A 16962-nucleotide genomic window follows, 5' to 3' on the forward strand; every position below is an offset into this window, starting at 1 on the left:
CTGTCATTTACATGATATTTCTACAACTCTTCTTCAAAGATTTTATGAAACATCGCCTGATACCTTACTGAAGTCAAGATATACCACATACTCTGTTATCACTTTTATTGCTTAAAAATGGATATAATGTGGGCACCTGGGTGGCTCAGTCGTTAAGCGTCTGCCTTCGGCTCAGGTCATGATCCCTGGGTCCTGGGATCGAGCCCCACATCGGGCTCCCTGCTCGGCGGGAAGCCTGCTTCTCCCTCTCCCACTCCCCCTGCTTGTGTTCCCTCTCTCGCTGTGTCTCTCTCTGTCAAATAAATAAATAAAAATCTTAAAATATATATATATAAAAAAATGGATGTAATGCTAAGCAAAATAAGTCAGGCCGAGAAAAAGACAAATATCATATGACTTCACTCATATCTGTAATTTAAGAAACAAATCATATGAGCAAAGGGGGGAAAAAAAGAGGGTGGGGAAGAGAGACAAACCAAGAAACGGACTTAACCACAGAGAGCAAACTGATGGTTACCAGAGGGGAGGTGGGTGAGGGGAATGAATGAAATAGGAGAAGGGCTTGATGAGGACAGGGATACTACTCTACTCATCTTTCCATCCCCAGTACACAGCATACCTTCCTCCCAGTAGGTGCTGTTAGGTGAAGACAGGAGAGCGAATCGATTAAGTTCCTGGGATTCAGAATTGAAAATGGATCTGAATCTCGGATGTGTCACTATGGTGATACAGTCTTATGCATGTGGTTTCATCTTAAATTTCACTTTCTCAAGATAAAGATACAAATACTCTCGGTTTCACTATTAGAATTTCACGAAATAATAGACAAATAATTCTTAGCATAGTAGTTGGAATAAAGAAGGTGCTCAAATATTACTGCTATTTTTATTATTTGATCATGTGATTACTTGTATTGATTGAAATTGAAAACACATAGTAAAAAGGATTGGTCATGATGTCTAGGAGTACACTGAAATGCTTTCTTGGATAAATATATATTTATTCAAAAGAGGATGTAAAAATGTGTCGATCTTGCCAATGATTAGCTAATTGTGGATGCTGATATAGAAAAAAACAAAAGGACTAGAATAGGAGCTCTGTATTTAGCTGACAATTTCCTGGAACTGTAGAATCTTGTGTTTCCAGAGAAGTATTGCTCAACAGGAAAGTAACCAACAAGAAACTCAACTTATTGCAAATTATAGACTGATGCAATCTGGACCAACCACACTCTTTGCCAATACCAAAGTTGCCACAAAGGAGTCTGGTCAACTGGGATGTCCTTGTTTCTGTTATGGCAGCACCAGGACTGCTTCCAGGCAGAACTGTCAAGCAGAAGCCCCTCTCTTCTTGATATGGGAACTTCTTTCCCAATAGATTGCGAGGCACAACTTATGCATGCTTATAAACCCATAACAACAATCAAGTACCTTCCTAGAGCATCGTCTGCTTTATTGAGAGTCTTCAAAAATATAAAGTTGGGGGGCGCCTGGGTGGCTCAGTTGGTTAAGCAACTGCCTTCGGCTCAGGTCATGATCCTGGAGTCCCAGGATCGAGTCACGCATCAGGCTCCCTGCTCAGCAGGGAGTCTGCTTCTCCCTCTCCTGCTCCCTCCTCTTGTGCTCTGTCTCTAAAATAAATAAATAAAATCTTTAAAAAATATATATATATAAAGTTGGGTCTCACAATCAGCCAGGGAGGTAGGCAGGGCAAGCATAGTGCTGTTAACCTTAAAAATAAAACTGTCAGGGGACACCTGGGTGGCTCAGTCGGTTAAATCTGCTGCCTTCAGCTCAGGTCATGATCCCAGGGTCCTGGGGTCGAGCCCCAGGTCAGGCTCCCTGCTCAGGGAGCCTGCTTTTCCCTCTCCCTCTGCTGCTCCCCCTGCTTGTGCTCGCTCTCTCTGGCTCTCTCTCAAATAAATAAATGAAATCTTTAATAAATAAATAATAAATAAATAAAGCTGTCAGTATTTTGATGGGTGTATTCAGGAATAGCAGAGAATTGCAATTCAGGACACGCAAGGTATAGTAAAACCATAGGCAAGTCTGGAGAACAAAGGAGAGGAAAGCCCTTTTACGGAGGACATTGGGGTGGGGCTGTTATCCAAAAAGGTCCATCCCAGTAAACTTGGAGCTCAAAGTATGGTGGCTTTTTGTTGGCCGAGCTGTGACAATCTCTCATTGGCTGGGCTGTTGCCTACCAAGGAGAAATCTTTCTTCCTCCAGCTGAGGTAATCAAGTGTAGGCTTCTTCCTGTTGAGAACTTGCAAGGTGGGTCTCTTCCTGTTGGGGTCCGCAAAGGGCTTCAAGGAGTGACAGGGCAGGAAACCTCTCCCTGCTGGCCTCCCAACTCCATTTTAAATGAGGCTTCCTTTATTCAGTTTCACACTACTTTGCATTTCAGATTAATGAACTGAGATAAACAAACATTAAATGCCACGGCCAAGATCACAACACTGGTTCTCTAAGATCCTCAGAGTTTGGGGCGCCTGGGTGGCTCAGTTGGTTTGGCATCTGCCTTCAGCTCAGATCATGATCCCAGGGTCCTGGGAGTGAGTCCTGCATCGGGCTACCTGCCCGATGTGCACACATACTCTCTCTCTCTCTCAAATAGATAAATAAAATCTTAAAAAAAAAAAAAAAAGATCCTCAGAGTTTGGCAATTAGTCCAAGGCTCTTTCTAGCACCCTATTTGATCTCTCATTTTTGCAAACTGTCTCAGCCAAAAACTGGTGTGTATCCCTATTTGCTGAGGCCTTTCCCTTTCCTCTTCACATATTTTCTTTTTCACAGTGTGCCTGCTCCCTGTTACACCAACGGTATCCACTCTTGACAAGGAGTTAAGAATCTGGTAGGTTCCTATGCAATAAGTGAGAAACACAGGGAGAGTTCAATGCATGGCCCAGAGGACCAGATTGCTAAATGGTGAGTGAAACCTGGTAACACATTCCTGAATGGGATTGGGGATTGGCTTCAGTCCTCACAGCAGGCTCCGCAGGCTTACATCTTGAACCTTGCACTAAAGCAGCACTGCATTATATGGGGTGACTATTTGGGGTCCCATTCATAAACTATGTCAGTGATTGATTGATTGATAGATTGATTATAGTGCAATTTCTAGAACTGTTTGGAAGAATATTTCTAGGAAGCCAGCTAGTACAAGAAGAAATGAGGGAGCTTTCTGAATTCTCTCCTTAAATTAAAACCAGAGTCAATGTCTATCATACCCACTGGAAATCAGAATGATAGAAGGTCATAGAGTTTAAAAATAAATGACCAGGGAATAATTTCCATATGGGCTAAGGTCACTTGGCTAATCTAAAAGCAAGCACTCTCAGCTCCACATTCCCAAATGCAATGCTCATATACATAAGGGATGTCCAACTAGTATCCAAACTATACACCACTGCAGACTTTTTAAATAGAACAGAATTTGTGTAAAACAGCTGATGTGCTGGAACCCGCAAATCAATAGGTAATATAAATCGAGGCCAGAAAAATGAAAGCTCAGAGATTGCTTCCTAAGCAAAAATTACCTCTTGTTATCAGAGAACAGTTCTCTTGAAATTGATTATCAGACTTTTCTTCTTGTTACACTTTGTCCTTGGAAATGATAGGCCCCATCTTGTTGGTGCAAATATCCAGGGCTGCCCTGCCTAACGGGGTCTCATAAGTCAGAGTCACAAATCTGGACCATGAGGTCGGGTACAGGGATATTGTTCCGGCTGGGGATGGGGTGATGGGAGGTGAGGGAACTCCAGGAGCTAGAATTACTTGGGTCCAGCAGAAACATCAATGGCCCGGCAGTCTCTTGGTGTGTCTGGACTGCTGGGCCCCTATGGGACATTCTTGGAGTACTATTCCTGACACCAATTTGTATCCTCTTAATTGATTTGGACATCTCCAGAATGATCCAGCAATAATAAAAATAAACTGAGATTGCTGTCCATGTCATTTACCATCACACCAGGCAAGGAAGAACAGGTGCCGAACACCTTCTTCCCTTTCTTCATTGGGTAACACTGCCATGTGAGTCCATCATTTCTACCTCACTTAATGTGGGTTGTTGCTTTTCCCACGCTTCTAGGAGTCACCCTGCAACATGCTTACACCCTCTCTCAGGGCCTTGCAAGGGTATTATTACAACCCGTATCGTGGGAGAATGCTCCCATATTGGTAAATTCTCTTGTATCCAAATTTATCTTCCACCCACCTTGGTCAGGCACCCTCAGAGTCCAGTCCCAAGTATATTGTCCCGGTTGGCTGGTGTTGAAGTTGGACTCAAGGAGGAATAGTTCTTTTCCTCCCTTAGCCATCCCAGCAGGTCCTGGGCAGAGTTATTCCATGACTTAACCCCAGTAAATGACCTGGTGATCAGGAGAGGATTTGGGGAGATCCAGCTGATATGCACCAAATAAGGAAAGGGAATTCTTATCAGCTGGGTAATAGGAGAAAATAAGCTATACTTAATTGTGTAAAAACCTTTGGCCAAGGGTTAAAAAAGCAAGTGTAGATTTTGCCTTGGCCTCTAACCAGGAGATCTAATTGACTTTATTCAACAATTCACGAATTGGGTAGCACCCCACCTAGCAAACAAAAGGGTGCTTCAAGGAGATGTACAAAATGGAAGGCTTTTAAAGGCAAAAACTGGATGGGACAAGGAAGTTACTAGCAAAGGAAAAGATTGTTTCAGGCAAGGTCACTTCCTAGAGGATCTTATCATGCAGCTTACCTCTCTGGTACTGATCAGGAAAATTCCAGGCTCATTGGCTTAAAATTCCACTTATGGAAGAGGCTGAGACTGCACTTAGGTATTAAGTCTTAGTAGGGCTTAACATAAGTGACTGCATTTGGGGCCTGTGGTTTCTTTTCAACATCCAGGCACTTTCATCTGCCTGCAATATTTCCCCTGAGTCCTTTGCCTAAGTAAACTCTACTAACCCTTCACAACTCAATTTAAGCAAGAACCATTTTCACAGGAAAGCCTTCAAGGACCCTCTCCTCAGCCTCTGGCTGGATTGATGCCTGCTTTGTTATTCCTATAACCCCTTAGGACCTTTCATCATATAAAACCATACCTAATCATCTGCTCACATATATGTCTGTCTCACTATACCAGTGGTTTTCAAGTTCAGCTGTATATTTAGAAGTAGAGCTTGGGTACTCATATATTTTAAAAGCTTCCCCATGATTCTAAACTGCAGCCAGGATTGAGAATAACTACACTACACTGTGAGTTCCTCCAGGGCAAGTATCTCCTCTAATTTGTCTTTTATCTCTAGCAACTAGCACGTAGTAGATGCTCAATAATGATGATGAATTAGGGAATAAATGGAAGCTCAAGAATGCCACAATAAGGAGTTTAGACTCCATGTGTGGAGACAATTTTATGCCTTCCTTGACCACTCCCAATAGAATTGTATTCTATTTTTATATTATCACAGTGCCTTATATACACTTGGATCAATAGGTATAATATATGGTACTATAATTGCTTCAAAGAAGATCTCCTCTATTGGACTGTGGCTTCTTGAGGGCAGGGACAATGTGCTAATCATCTGTGTCCTCTGGGTTAGGCCCACTCAATAAATGTAGAACAAAACAAAATGAGATTGCCCCATTCTCAAAAATTATCCATCAACCAGAATCTCCAGGTCTTAGTATCATTATCTTCCATGGCTCTGCTTTCCCTTCATGTACTTGATGATGAGGGTTTTGTGCTTTACAAAGCTGATATAGTTGAAGTAGTAGAACAAAATCTACCAAAAGCCTGGCAGAGAGCTGCCAACCAATTCTAGAAAAATTGCAGAAGTGAAGATGTTTTTCATCATCCTCCCTGCACCTTATGACCTACCATTGGGATTCCTTTTAGGTCCACTTGCCCCCTATCAATGTCTCATTCTCAAAAAAGCACTCCTTTCCACCTCCCTCTCTCTCAAACCAGAATTCCCTTTCCTTATTTGGTGCATATCAGCTGGGTAATAGGAGAAAAATAAGCTATACTTAATTGTGTAAAAACCTTTGGCCAAGGGTTAAAAAAGCAAGTGTAGATTTTGCCTTGGCCTCTAACCAATTGCGTGTCCTCAGCTCTGTAGGACACAGCTTCTTCTTCTGTAAAGTTCTTAATTATCATTTTCTATAAATCAAGCATTAGACCTCACCAAAAAATTACTCATTTAAGTGCACTAAGCTATGAATATTAGGTAGATTTAAACCTCCTGGGAATATCCATTTTTTAAAACAGCTCTTACCTATATAAGTAAGCCATTAAATGGCACTGAAAGATATCTATATGGGATCTGCACACCCCCCACACCTCTCCCACTCCGGGTTTTTGTTTTGTTTTGTTTTTTTGGCTTACTTTAACATAACACCTCTATTCTCTCACTAGATGAATAAAAGAAAATCACTTGGCATCTTATTTCAGAAAAATGATCAGTTCCTAATATGAATGTAGGATTAAAATTAGGGCAATTCTGTGTCTATGTGCTATAGGGGTTGGTGTTTAACTATCTTTCTCTTAGTGCCGGCTCAGTGAAGTGGACTCGGGGAGTTGTAGGGAAGGGAAATATTTCTAGCATCAGAGGCCAGGGGAAATATTTCTAGTGTCAACCAATGTCATCTCCAAGGCAAGGAATTTCCGGAGGGAGGAAACACCCTGACTCAGGAATTTGCCTTTTCTCATCTTGGTAGCAGAAGCCTGATCCCAGGCTGATAGAACTAGAATAGTCAACTCGTTCTGCTAGCTCTCCCCTGATCTCATGCTTACCAAGTAATGCTCAGAGGAACATTTGGCTTCTCATATAGACTTCACTAGCAGAGAATCTTTTTGGCAGTTACATTTCTCATTGTCACTATTTAACTCTAACATTTTGGGTTTTCCATGGAGTCTGTTGTGAGCTAAGTGAGCATTAATCTGTCTCCCTATATCTGGAAAGTTCTGGGACTCTGGCAATATTTGGAACTGTAAGACTGAAGGCCAGAATATGGGATGTCAAAAATAGAGTACAGCAGATGCCATGAGCCCTGAGTGGGTCCCAACCAGTAATTTTTCTTCTGTGATTCCATAACTTCATCCTATGTGCCAATGAGTCCTAACTTGGTCTAGAAGCAAGGGGGTGGTGATTAATGCTGCCTGAAGACTGTGGACACAGCTAGAGAATACCCAAGGGTCTGGAGGGAAAGTGAGGAAAACAAGCTTAGTATGCCATGGCCAAAATGCCAAAATGCCAGGAATTAAACAATCAGTGGAGACTCCAGACTTGCCTGGCTTATTCTCAGGCTTACTCATGGAGAGAGGCTGTTGATCTATTCTTTTAAAAGCTTGAATAATTTTTTAATCAAAAGAAAGCTAAAATTGGTGTAATTTTATTTCATCTCTCATTGCCAGTCAATGACATACTTCAGACACCCCCCCAAAAAAACGCCAGTGAGACCTCACCCAATCTGAAGAGTGAATTTATATTTCTCTGATTGTATTATTGTTCACTATTTTATTTTTATTACCACGTATTGCATTCTAAAAATAAGTTAGGTGCTAGGCAAAAAAACTGAATCAGGCTCAAACCCTGCTTAAATTAAGATGCTGGCTGCCAGCCTGTCTCACAGGAATCCTATGAGGGTTTAGAGCTGGCTTGAAAACTGGTAAGAACTCCTACAGAGAGTTGTCAAAATCCTAATGCAAATAACCAATCCACTCTAATCATATCAACATTGTGTGTGTGTGTATAATATATATATTTCTATCTTCCATTGTTGTGAAGATAATGGATATAAAATGCCTAGCTCATGGCAAGTACTCAAAAATGACAGTAATTGTTTTTAAATTATTATCATTATTACTACTACTACAATTAGAAAAGCGATTGCCAATGTAGATTTTTCAGAAGAATAGTAAGAAAGCTATCTAACACACTTCTGCCCTACCACATTCCACCATTTCAGTACTTGAAGCCTTTATTTAAGAGAACATAAAATGGTGAATAAGCACATGGGCCATTTGCCATTCACTTAGTTACAGAGATAGCCTTGTAAATACATCAAAAATAATATGGTGGTAATAGGCAGGGACAGAAGTAGCCATAAACCCTCATTCATTGTACCTATTCATTTCTATGCCAATTACATTCATCTCCTGCTAATGAAATTATTTTCCATTTATCTGTGGGAATGTGAATAACTAATGACAAAATCCAGTAAACCAGTAAACGGGAAAATCTGGAAGTCAGTTGAAAGCACCACGTAAAATGGTTGACTAATTGAGCTGGGATTCATAGTCCTCTCTAATATATGGTTTATAGTCCCACAGAGGTAAGAAAAAGAACAGACAAGCCAGAAGCAGAAGATAAACAGACACATAAAACTGAATGGGGAAAACCATCTAACCTCTTTTGGAGGAAATGACTTCATAGGTCACGAAGAGTTGAGAGTGCTAAGAATTTATTTTGGCGTGGAACAGTACAGCAGACAAGGCAGTCTCATACATCATTTCATTCGATCCCCACAATGACAATGTAGACAGATCACCTGAGAGAATGTCCAAATGTCCAAGCCCTAGCCTGAAAGGAAAGAACAACTAGATAATTGGTCTCCTTTGTAATTCTAAATATTTTATTCTATGCATATAAAAATATTATTTTAAGAAAGAGTCCTTAGACTTCTCTAGGCTACCAAAAGAGTCTGTGGAACAAAAACCATTAGAAACCACTGCTTGGGGGCGCCTGGATGGCTCAGTCGTTAAGCATCTGCCTTCGGCTCAGTTGATCCCAGGACCCTGGGATCGAGCCCTCCATTGGGCTCCCTGCTCAGCGGGAAGCCTGCTTCTCCCTCTCCCACTCCCCCTGCTTGTGTTCCCTCTCTCGTGCTGTCTTTCTCTGTCAAATAAATAAATAAATAAATCTTAAAAAAAAAATCACTGCTTGAAAGGCAAGACCCTAATTTGCACACCTCATTTCCACTCTTATCCCATTGGCAGAACTTTGTGAAATGGTCACACCTCCCTATGAAGAAGACTGATAAATGTAATCATTCATGGTAAGTCTTTTGAGTCCTCTCTCTCAAATTATCCAGGACTGAAAGACAAAATACCAGATAGCACTAAAAATAGTTTTCATTTGTTCTAAGAAAGGTCATGACTATTTTATTATACTGGTTTTATTATATTGGTATATCAAATGATTAAAACCCTGCTTGTCAGTGGTTTCCAAATAAGACTGATTATCAGAATCAGTTGAGAGCTTTAAAATATACATATTCCTGGCTTCCATCCCCAGAGATGGAAGACAGAGAGAGTAAGTCTGGGGAGAAACCCACATACATATATTTTAAATTTTCTGCAGTGATTCTGATGATCACCAGATTTGCAAAACAGTACTCGATTACTGTTTGCTGAGTATTGATCTGCCTGAATGCAACCAGTCCCCGTTAGCAAATAATTTATAATTGCTTTGAGTGATGCCATTAATGAATAGTAATATGTGTAAAATTTTGTGAAAATTCCCATCTTCTTTGCTTTTTTTTTTATATTTCAATCACTCTTCTTCCCTGCTTCCTATTTCTCTCTCTCTCTCCTTTATAGTTTTTGCTCCATAACAAATAGGATCCTGGAATATTAAAATAAAGAACATAACCTCATTTTTTCATTTGATGAAGTGGCAGGTGGCCTGCATAATAATTATGAAAACCTGCAATGGTATATTAGTGTCTTTATTTCTATATATTTTTTATATTTGTATAATTTCTCTTAAAAAGAGAAAAATTATGTATGTATGTGTTTGTGTGTGTGGTCAGTTAGGTATAGGTAAGGAAATGGAGGCCCAGAGAGATGAAAGCCCAGAGGTACATGGTTCTAGGTGGTGGTGCCAGGATTCAAGCCCAGGGGTCTGAGTCTAGATAGGACTCAACAAGTCACTACTCCACTTCTGGGCCTGTGGGACATGTAAAGTCAGATGCAAATAGACAGGAGATATTCAGGTCTGAAGGTCACGATAGAGACCCGGGCTCCAGATAGAAATGCAGGACGTGGGGCACCTGGGTGGCTCGGTCGTTAAACGTCTGCCTTCAGCTCAGGTCATGATCCCAGGGTCCTGGGATCCAGCCCCACATCGAGCTCCCTGCTCAGCGGGAAGCCTGCTTCTCCCTCTCCCACTCCCCCTGCTTGTGTTCCCTCTCTCGCTGTGTCTCTCTCTGTCAAATAAATAAATTAAATTAAATTAAAAAAAAAAAAAAGAAATGCAGGACTTACCAGCACTTAAAAGGTAAAGCCATGGGAGTGGATGAAATCCCCAGCATGGTATTTGTATTTGTAATAGAAAGAAGACAGATCTGAGGAATTTCAACACATAAGGGATAGAGAAAAAAGAAGAACTCACAACCCCAAAGACTGATTAAATGGGAGAAAAACAAACAAAGTGGGTGTTTTATGAAAGTCCATGGAAGAAGAATGTTACCAGGAGAGAGCTGTCAACAGAGTCAAAAGCTACTACATGTTAAGTGCTGAAGGGGACTCAGAAGATTCTTCGGCTTTAGAAACAAGAAGGTAATTGATAAGGTTGCTTGGAGTGGCATCACTGACATCAGGCACGTGCCAAGCTGCGTTTGGGTTGAGGAGTGAGAGGTGGAGATAGCGAAACAAGTCTTTCAGGAAGTTTGTCTGTGATGAGATAGAAATCATGAACAAGCACAGAATAACAAAATGATTAAGATATAATCTTGCAAACAGACAGAATTTGGCTTGAATCCCTACTCTGCCACATACTTGTTGCATAATCTTACCTGGTGCCTCACCTTCCTGAGCTTCAGTTCCCTCATCTGCACAATATGGAAAACAACACTGACCTTAAAAAGAGGTTGAAAGAAGTAAGTTAATAGATTTAACTTACTAGCTCCATGCCCGGTACAGACTAAATGCTTAGTAGATGGGAAGTGCCATTTTATTAATTTTCTTCATACACCATTCAAGAGGATACTGAAATGCCCATGGTTGAAGTCAGAAGCTGAAGACATAGGAAATTTATGGGAAAGCCAGGGAAGATGAGATCCAAAGCACAGGTAGAGGAATTAACCACAAAAAGTAGAGTGAATTGGCAGGTGCTAGGGTAGGTAAATTTGTAGGTTAAGTGGTGCCAAGTAGAGTCATTTTCTGTCCTGTGCTTTCTATTTTTCTGAATGATGCAAGTGTTGAGGTCATATGTGAAGGGGTGGGTGGTAGAAGCAGAGGCTTGATAAAATCAGAAAAAAAATTAAATATCTCCCATGGAGAACCTGGAGGTTGCTGATAAACATGGTGGACAGTATAAAAACCTGTTAGGGAATCTGAATGATATCTTAGGGACGATGAGTTTATGCCCAGTACTATGTGCCTCAAATGTGTCGTGTTAAAAATGCCACGTTTTATGTTCTCTGAATCACTTGATTTCTCACCAACAATGATATGGACTGATGGAAAACAAGAAACAGCTTGTTTTCTGCTTCTAAACAGCTGCTAACATCATTCAGTTGCATAAAGATGCCATTTTGCTTAGAGTTTAAAAAAAAAAACACTGCACATCTTTGAGAAAAAGTATTGCTATTGCTCATAATTATTGACATGACTCATCCATCCTATTGATAAGTATGCTTGTACTGCTCTTTAAATGGTACTGGCAAAGAGAGGAAGCAGGCGAGCAGCTTTTTAAAACATTAAGTTGCTGTTTTTGCATATGAAACATACGAGGTTGAAGCTTAACTTCAAAATAATAGATTAAATTTTGAGGGTCAGAACTAAAGGATGTGATTCCACAATTTACACAGAAATTTGTAACTCTTTTTGGTAATCTTTAAAATATCATTTAAAAACATGTATCTTTGCTGGAGGAATCATAGTGGGAAAACATCCCACACAGTCTGTCACAAAAATACCAGTAATTGGTTCTTTATGCTCAGTTTGGTTGATAAAGTGTATATATTTATCACACCACCATTACCAAAATAAAATAATGACATTTGATTGGGAATAATCAAATGGAGATCATTTTTTCAAGTCACTCACTTGAACAAAAGAACCTTTATTCTTCTCTTCCTTATTACAAAAGCAATACATGTTAAGTATAAAAAAACATTAAAATCAGCTGTATTCCCATCATAATGAAATAATCCCTGTTCACATTTTCTTGTATGTATTTCAAGCATTTTTTCTAAGCATTTGCATGTATATGCATTTTTAACAAAAGAGATCACGCTACTTTGAAATTTTGTTGAGTTTGATAATATACATTTATGAACACATTCAATGTTCTTAAATAATCTTCAGTGATTTTATAAAGATTTTATTTATTTATTTGAGAGAGAGCAAGTGAGAGAAAGTATGAGCAGGGGGAGGGGCAGAGTGAGAGAGAGAGAGAAGCAGACTCCCCGCTGAGCAGGGAGCCTGATGTGGAGCTGATCCCAGGACCCTGGGATCATGACCCAAGCGGAAGGCAGACACGTAACTGACTGAGCCACCCAGGCACCCCCAGCAATTTTTTTATTAGCTGTTGTCATCTGAATGTGCTAACATTTAGAATACTAATCCCTTAGTGCTAAACATTATTTCTCCACTGACTTTTTTTTCTTGTTAATGCTACCAACTACAATAAAATAAACATGTTTATAGATAATTCTTGGTATATAACTGTTATTTCTTTCATATATATTCCTAGAGACTTCAATACCAGGTTAAAAGCTATGCTTACTTTTTAAAACATCTGTTTATTAATGCAACAGATGTTTAGTGACCATCAACAAATATTAGATACATATTTATTAAATTATTAGGTAGTAGACAAAACAATAGGAATACTCAGTCGAGCAAATATAGTTTCTGTACTCAATGACCCTAAAGTTTGGTGAAGACAGAAAGTAAGCAATCCTTTGTCACATATGTTAAAATGGCAATCAGAAAAAAATGCAAGTTACAATCCCACCATCAGTATATGAGAACACCTATTTCTTTACATAGGCAACAACTTTTAATACTAAGCCTAAGGGAAAAAAAATGTCACTTTGATGAGTGACAATGTTTGTCATGCTAATTTGCATTTCTTTGATTACTAGTGAAGCTGAACATTTTTTAACATATTTATACTGCTCTGATATATTTGGGGGGAAATGCTGCTTTAAAAATCTGTGGAATTGTTCGGCTTTTCTAATGCAGCTCCTAAAGTCTTATTTTTCATTTTATAAAATTTCTACAGCTCTTTAGAAATAGAGTTGAAATACTCAATATTGTGAAAAAACTTTTATTTATGGGGTATAACTTTATAGAGCTCATTTATCTTTATAACACCATAAGGAAGAATGAAGGAGGAATTTTTATATTGCACATACAAGTGCACATTATCATAAATTATAAAAGTATTTGATGGTGCTAAAGAAAGGAATGAGGAATCAATTTCCTTTTCTATGCCTGAATTTATATCCTTAATATCTTTCTCCCACATGTGTATTTTTACTTCTATTTATTCAACCAGTATTTTGTTCAGTAGGAAGACCCCTAAAAGCAGTCTGTAATAGTGGACAGTAATGACTGTTTATTGACAACCACTCTCTCCTCCCCCTTCTTCTGTGTTTACTGAACACAATTTTGTTCTGTTTTCTACTCCTGGGTGAAGGTAACCCTTAATCCAGCTCAGTGGTACATCCTAACCAATCATGAGTCCTCCATTCCATTTGCTACAGTGATTGGTTTAGGTCTCAGCATGTGATACATTTTTAGCCAATGAGTTGAAGGAGAAATCTGCTGATAGCCTCCGAGAAAGGTTGCCTCACTTTTACAAAAGATAAACCCAGAAAGATCATCTCTTCCCATATTGTCAAACACTGTCATGTCTGCTTATGACCATGATTGCCACCTTGTAACCAAAGCTACCCAAAGAAGAAAGATCTGGATCCTCGATGACATCATTGAACCAATGAATAAATCCAACCCTACATAGGAGCCTTTCTTCAGGACTTCTTCGTATATGTCTTCATTGTTTAAGACATTTCATTTGAGTTTCCTGTTACTTGTGCACAATATCCTGACTGATATACTTTGTTTTGAATTTACAAGGTAAACTTAGGGTTGTTAATTCACCTCTTTGAGTTCAGGTTCTTCATTGAGAGAGAGAGAGAGAGGCAAGGAGAGAGGGAGAAAGAGTTGTTCTGTGTATCTCAAACCATTATTTTATAAAAGCAAAGTCATTTTTTAATATTAAAAAATAGAAAAGACATGATCTCAGGAAAAAAATCTTGGAAGTTAAATTAATTAAGCCTTTTTAAAAAACAGTGTTCTATCTTTATTTTCCTCATTTCCTTGTGGAGTGAAAAATTCCTCTAGATTCTGGTTGGGAAATCATTTGATAAGACAAGTCATATATCCATAAACTAAATAATAGTATGAATAAATTTTTGGTTCTACTTAAGATAAGAGTTCTAAAAAATCAGAGATCATAGAAAACAAGAAGGCTGGGGAATTTTATTAATAGAGGTGCGAAGCCATTAGCCATGTGGTCAGTAGAAGCTAGATCAATTTCTGGAAAGAAAGGAGTAGAGCATTTTAGGCAGTAAGCTGCATAAAAAAAAAGCCCAAGGCCAGGAATAATTATGGTGAATGAGACCTGGGGGAGCACTCCAGCCTGACTAGGATGGAGATTTCATTTAGGGAGATGGATCCTAAAATTAGGACTTATGGACCTTCAGGACTGTGTATGTCTTCTCAGAGATCTTTGAGTTTTCAAAGACAATTTTTATATTTAATGTTTTCATTTCAGAGATCATCTAAAACATTAATGTAAGTATAGGTAGATCATAAGGATGGCCATTGAAACCTAATCATTGCTACATCATTACAGGACCTATTTTGGTATTCATATTTATGATCTGGTTCATATAAGAACTTCTGGTTCACTAAAAAAAATTACATTTTTTTCATAATGAGGACTATTCTGCTATATATTTATTGTTTCCTTTTCCATTTTTAACACACAGCTAGATTATACTTAGTGGCCTCTCTTGATTTGTATGTGGCCAGGTGACTATTCTGGCAGAAGTTATGCTATTTCCAAGTCAGGCCCATATAAGAACCCACCACACTTCCCCTCCAGCACATACAATCTTTGCTCTCTTTTGCCATCTGTCAACTGAACAGAAAGGCCACTAAGGATAAAAGGTAGGTAGAGTCACAAAATGGAAGGAGTCATGAAATGTGGAAGGCTGTCTGATCAGACTTTGACATGAGTGAGAAGTGAATTTTATTGGGGTCAGCCACTGAAAACTCAAGGCTTACATATCATAAGAGTTAACACTATCTTTAACTAGTACCCAAAACTTTGAAAAGAGAAAAGTAGATGGAGAATTGGACCATCATATAGCATCACGATAGTTTAGACTTGCTGAACCCCAGTGTAATCTACTTTCTGGGGTATAGGTTTGTAAAGCAATTAACATATGAGAAAATTTTAGTTTCACATTCGCAGTAACTCAATTACGTACCCTTTAATGTAGATTTCCAAAAAGGCAGAATGCCAACCTTATCTTCAAGTATATAAGATAAGTTGCAGAGTTACACATGACTCCATTAAAATTGGCATCTGAACATTTCTCACTGCCTTGAAATTATTAATAACATTCAGAACATTACATTTATATGAACACTTGATTACTGCAGACTGATTACCTACAGTACTTACTAGTAGATATTTTTTGGTATTTTTAAAACTAATCTGGGCAATTTATTTATTTATTTATTTATTTATTTATTTATTTATTTATTTAAGATTTTATTTATTATTTGAGAGAGAGAGAATGAGAGACAGAGAGCATGAGAGGGAGGAGGGTCAGAGAGAGAAGCAGACTCCCTGCCGAGCAGGGAGCCCGATGCGGGACTCGATCCAGGGACTCCAGGATCATGACCTGAGCCGAAGGCAGTCGCCCAACCAACTGAGCCACCCAGGCGCCCCTAATCTGGGCAATTTAGTTTCAGCAAAACAAGCATCTTCTATCATGTTAATTCTACTAATTAAAATTTTATTGGCTTTTTAATTTGCTTGGTATTTAATTTGTAATGTAGTTTGACTTTATGCTTATATAACAAATATGGGCATAAAAGGAACATTTTGTACCTACTTAAGATTCTTATAATACAAATAATTTATGCCAACATTGTGAATCCATATGAGTTGTTTTTTTTGGTTTTTTTGTTTTTTGTTTTTTCCGCAAAAGAGATAGCTTCATCGCTCAAGTTTGAGAAACATTGGAATAGATCAACTCTTAATTCTCTCTTTGCAGTATTAACTGGCATTAGGAACAAAGGGTCTGCAACTAAGCCTTTCTCAGCTTGAGGCCACATTCTGTTACTTACTAGCTGTGTGGTGTTGGGCCAGTTGTTTAACCTCCTCAAACACTATAACTTAACTGAAAACTTAGGATAATAATTATTGCCTCTTAGGATTATGCTGCTGGTAAAGTATGGCACATGATAAATAGTAGCTGTTACTGTCATCTAGTGAACATTTTCAGGCAGTTCAGCCTGATGGAGTTGTGATTTACATTTGCACAAATTTCTGATTTTGTCAAATTTACATCACATTCAAGATCAACAACTTAGGAGAATTGCCTATATTCTTAAAATTTGTACTATTATCGTTTTAAGTATACATTAGTGATCCTAACACCCAATAATGCATAGCCTCTCCATATAAAAGCAGATTTAGGGGAATTTCGACTTAGAAATACTTTAGACTGAATTAATTCTATTTCTTAGATGCAATTTTTTTAAAATGTTCTTTCTGGTACATTAAACTGTAATTCTGAGTTTTTATTAATTCTGGTTGACCTCCCTCATAAGCAGCCTAAGCTCGTAAATCATGCGGATTGAGAAGTCTGCTTTTAAAAAGTCCTGTATTTTGTGGGATGCTTGAGTAAGTTCTGTTGAATTGATATTCCTTTTTTTTTAACTTTTTTT

The sequence above is a fragment of the Leptonychotes weddellii genome, chromosome 14 (assembly GCF_054177405.1).
Source record: "Leptonychotes weddellii isolate Sample4059 chromosome 14, ASM5417740v2, whole genome shotgun sequence".
Classification (NCBI taxonomy): domain Eukaryota; kingdom Metazoa; phylum Chordata; class Mammalia; order Carnivora; family Phocidae; genus Leptonychotes; species Leptonychotes weddellii.